Source organism: Triticum aestivum, chromosome 3D, assembly GCF_018294505.1.
Source record: "Triticum aestivum cultivar Chinese Spring chromosome 3D, IWGSC CS RefSeq v2.1, whole genome shotgun sequence".
NCBI classification, from domain to species: Eukaryota; Viridiplantae; Streptophyta; class Magnoliopsida; order Poales; family Poaceae; genus Triticum; species Triticum aestivum.
This window is the reverse complement of record NC_057802.1, coordinates 557,945,625-557,950,841: the sequence shown is the minus strand read 5'-3', so window position 1 is coordinate 557,950,841 and position 5,217 is coordinate 557,945,625. Positions and strand designations below refer to the sequence as shown.

At 39.5% G+C, this 5,217-nt stretch overlaps 1 long non-coding RNA gene across 1 annotated transcript; it reads left to right on the top strand.

Moving 5' to 3' along the window:
* Nucleotides 1-704: 704 nt before the first annotated feature.
* Nucleotides 705-1,719, top strand: LOC123075410 (uncharacterized). The gene is made up of 2 exons (XR_006436134.1): nt 705-1,224; nt 1,380-1,719. It is a non-coding gene; the product is annotated as an uncharacterized lncRNA (long non-coding RNA).
* The last annotated feature ends 3,498 nt before the right edge of the window (nt 1,720-5,217 follow it).

Sequence of the window (5,217 nt, the reverse complement as noted above, 5' to 3'; positions counted from 1 at the left end):
TTTCCAAATTCGATGAACTGTTTTCAAATTTGATGAGCTTTAAAAAAAACGATGATTTTTTTTACAAATCCGCCGTTTTTTTTGAAAAGCGATGAACTTTTTCTAATTATGATGAACTTTTCTCAAATTCGATGAACTTTTCTTATAATCGATGAACTTTTCTCAAATTCGATGAACTTTTCTTCAGATTCAATGAACTTAAAAAAACCAATGAACCTTCATTCCTTTTTCTTAAAAATGTTTTACTTTATTTTTTTAGTAAGGCGCACGTATTTGGCAAAAAGAAAGGAAGTAAGAAAGGCGAAAAAAACCGTTACAGAAAAAGAGAGAAAAAGAAAAAAAAATTGGTTTGGAAAGCTTCCCATATGCCTTAGGGAGTTGTAGAAATAATAAAAGAAAGCAAACGAAGGTTGTTAGTGCAGGTCGTTGGATGTTGTAGTGGTTCATGCAGCCTATGTGAAGCGAGAGATCCTGACTTCAAATCCCGCTGCCCGCATGTCTTTTTTCCATTTCTAACGGAAGGAACTGTTCGGGAAAAAAAGTAATACTTTCACAATTAGATTTGCGGAAACAATAACGCCCGAACGACCAGCTTTTTATCATCTCGCGCCGAACGAGCTCAGCACCGTTGGATTTTTTGCACAAATCGTAAAGCATCTCGGGGCGCCACGTCACGTTTTGTCCCCGTTCGGAAAAATAGGCGTCGTCCCCGAACGCCCGCACTGCGACACCTCTCTCTATCCTTCCCCATTCCTCTTCCTCCCACTCCTCTTCCTCTTCCACCCATGCCCGACCAGTCCCATCCGCCGCCACGTGCTCCCGATCCGGAGGAGCAGCTCCTCCAACTCCCGAGCCCGCTGAACACAGCCTAGCACCCGCGCCCACCGCCCCTGTGCAGGTCCGCCTCGCCGGAGATCCACATCGCGCCGTCGCCCGTTCAGGATCCAACCTCAGCGCTGCCTGGCTAGGCTTGAGGAACGCATGCCGGGAGAGCCTCCGCCACGCCGGTGGTAACGGCAGCGAGGCCGACGCGCGGCCGACTAGTGTTCAAGGGGGCATGTAGGATGTGCTTCCGCATCACCCTCTCCTCCACTTCAAGACGGCGGCCTCGGACGGGGCACAAATTGGATAACACGTCCACCACCTGATCGAGCACAGCCGCAACAGAGGAGGGCCACCTCTGCCTCATCGTGCAGGAGATGCTTCACTAGGGCCGAAGTCAATGTCTGGTCCTTCTTCCTTCTATGATTCCATTTCGATTTTTTGCCGTTAGTTCATGATGTCGTTTCTCCACAATCCTTACCGTGCTTGCGCAGAAGAACAAATCCAGTTTTTTGAGAGAAACATGCTTTGTTGATCTATTACTGCTGCTCACGCAGGTGTCGGAGCAGGTGCTTCATGACGGCTGGGTTTGTCTACAGATCTGTCCATTTTGTGTTGAATTTGAGCACAACTAGTCTGGTTTGTTTTAGCCTAATTTGTCTTGAGATGAACAAATTCACATATATATTTCCAGTGTGATGCGAGGCACATGTTAATTTAGTTACACATAGTCTTTGATTTATTTGTACTCTGTTTAGCATTCAGGTATGTTTGTTTGTTTGAAATATTTGAAATCTGTGCCAAGGTGCCCATATAAGTGCTGATTATTCAGTAAGTCGATAGACCAGAAATTGTATACCTCGTTTTTTAATGATGATGGAAGTGATAATTTTGATATTCTCCCTTCTGCTGTTTTTACATATACTTTTATGTTCAATTCATAATTCATGTCATGCCAAACTTAGTTGCCATGGCAAATTCATGTCATGCTTTAGCATTGTCGACATACTTAGTTGCCATGGCAAATTCATGTTATGTTTTAGCATTGGAGATATACTTAGTTGCCATGTCATTCATGTCATGTTTTAGCATTGGAGACATACTTAGTTGCCATGTCATCTTTTAGCATTGGAGACATACTTAGTTGGCATGGCAAATTCATGTCATGTTTGTTTTCCAAACATGGCAAGTTTACATTTTTTCCATAATGTTCACATGCGCATCCAGTTTATCTTTTTGGTTTTCAGGGGTGTATTATGTTTTGAATTTGGACCATAGCAGAAACTTTCTGTAGTCGCCATGATCTTTCTATTGTAGATTTCATGGCAAATTTACTATTTACATACATGGCAAAAAAATTCCCTTTAAATACTTGGCAAATTTACTATTTACATACATGGCAAATTTTACTCTATTTTTGCCATGTCAAAGTTTTACTTTATTTTTCCATGGCAAATTTTTACCTTCATTTTCCATGGCAACTTTACTTTTAGATACATGGCAAATTTACTATAACGCACATGGCAATTTTTACTCTACTTTGCCATGATAAATTTTTACTTTATTTATTGCCATGGCAACTTTTTACCTTTCATTGCCATGGCAAATTTTACTTTATTTTTTGCCATACCAAATTTCACTTTATTTTGGCATGGCAAAATTTTACCTTTATTGCCCTGGCAACTTTACTTTTAAATACATGGTAAATTTACTAGAACACACATGGAAATTTATTTTTTGCTCTACTTTTCCAAGATAATTTTTTTTTGCCATGGCAACTTTTTACCTTTCATTGCCATGGCAAATTTATTTACATACATGGCATATATTACTCTATTTTTTGCCATGCCAAATTTCACTTTATTTTGGCATGGCAAAATTTTACCTTCATTGCCATGGCAACTTTACTTTTAAATACACGACAATTTTTACTTGAATGCACATGGTACACTTTTTTTGTCTGTTTGTACATGTTGGTAATTGTTAATCCACATTTCTTGCCACCATGCACACAATGCGAATTTGTCATGATTTTTTCTCTTGGTCCATTTGCAAAACCAACAACAAAAATGACCCTGGCAAAATTTTCTTTTTCTTTTAAATTATGCTTTTCTATCATATTCTATTTTACATGAAACAATGGCAACTTTTCAGATCAAACTTAATTTCCTTTTTTTGTCTTGTGTGTTTTTAAGTTCCGGCATTTTTCTTAGTTTCTTAATTATTATGGTCTACTCGTATTGATGGCTAAAAGCACAATTTGTTAACTTTTTGCATCGTAATTTTTGATTATGATGGCAGTTTAGAACACACACTATGGCAATTTTCTTTCTTTTTTTGCCATTCAAAATCATGTTCATGGTTCAGTTTTTCAATTCTTGATAGCAGTCAGTAAGAAACTTTGTTTTTTTCTGTCATAAACAATGGCGTTATTATGATGGGAGGCCCATTCAGGAAAGGCATGTGTGCTTCGTGGTTGCGCGCTGGGGGTTCTTCTGTTTGTTACTGGGCTTGTTTTCGTTTTCACGGGGACATGGCCCATAGGAGCGGTTTTGGGGGTTCGGGCTGTGGCTGTTTTGTATCGAACGGAATTGTTCGGCCTGAGAGAGCGCTCGTACCGAACCTTTCGTTCGGTGCGGGAGGTCCCCAGACCGAACGGTCGGTACATATCGGGGTCCTAGATTTGTTTGTCATGATTTACTTGTTAATTTTCTTAAAATCCTTTATTTGTTTCCTGAAAATCTATTATTTGTTTCCTAAAGCAAATTGCATTAATGAGAGAGATCGGTTGATTTGGATAAGTTAGGAAAGTTAGATCCGTGATCTTTTGTATGTTTGGAAAGTGCTGATGTTTTAAAGAAAATAGTGGAGTAAAAAATAAACCAATTGATAAGAAAACCCGTGGGAGGGGGTGGTGGGAGGTGGGAGGAAATAAAACCGTACGAAAATAAAACCGGAGTACCAGGCTACCAACTGCTCCATTAGGAGTAGAGATTTAGGAGTATGATCTCGCGATGTCAATTACAGTCCCGTATATCTTTAGCCTTTTTATTAATAGACAAGATAAAAGAGGTTGTCATACCAAATAAATTCATCCTCCAACCTCCAGACAAAAGATATCGACAATGCTAAAAATCCGCCTTTATGTTTTTACGCATGACAAATCAAACTTTTTTATGGTAAATTTAGTTGACGCGAGGGTGGCAAATTTTGTTTTACGACAGTTTTCTGGTAAAAAATGACCTGAACCAATTTACCATGGATGTGCCAACACAAATTGCCATAAAAAATGTTCCATTTGTCATGGTAAGAAAATTGACGTCAAAATTTGTGGAGTCCAAAGATTTTGTAAGGAAACTGTAATTTCGTGCAAATACTTTTGAAGACCAATTTAGTAAATAATATGCTATAATTTCGGGCGACTAATCTAATAATACTCCTTCCGTTTTTATTTATTCCGCATATTAGGTTTGTCTAAAGTCAAATTTCATACACTTTCAACAAGTTTATAGAAAAACTACATTAACATATACACCCCCCCCCCCCCCCCCCTCCCGGCAAAAAAAACATATACACCACCAAATCAATATCATTGGATTCATCATTGCATATATTTTCAGATCATATAGATTTGTTATTATAAAAGTTCGTATTGTGGCATACCACGTTGGTGGTGCGACCATCGACCACCTGAATGAGGACTAAATCTTGTGGAGCTGTATATGGCGGTCTGATGTCCCAGTGAAGATGATTAGATGACAGTGATGGTGTGGAAAGCAGTGCCTGGGGCCCTAAGACGTACTCCTCATCAACCAAAGTTTATCGTCAGCTGTCCAAACGGGTTACGTGCCTGGTTTGGGAGTCGAGGAGGAGAGAAGTTTCCATGCGTTAATCGCATGCAATCATGCTACTACTATCTTACGGGGCCCTATGAGAATGATTTGGCCTCTTGCTGGGAAGGAGAAATTGTTTTTTTTAGAGAGAAATGTCGGCTTCATTGATTACTTAGAACAAAGTTACAAAGAGTCTCCTGGATATATTCCGGAGCAGAATGGAAAACAACAAGACTAGGTAAATACTTACAAGACTTAGCTAAAATATGAGCAGCTACATTAACTTGCCGACGAACATACTTGAACTCCACAGAGTCAAAGATCCTCGAAGCAACCTTTATATCATTTACCACAGTACCAATGATGGAACGATCAAAGGTGCTAGCATTAATCCTATTCACAAGAGACTGGCAATCTGTAGCAAAATTCACATTGAAGAAATGTTCATCGCATGCTAGTTGCACAGTCCTTCGAAGAGCCATAGCTTCCGCAAGTTCAGGTTGTAATGCGCCTTGAAGAGGCTCTGTGAAAGCAGCAACACAAATTCCCTCATGGTTTAGGG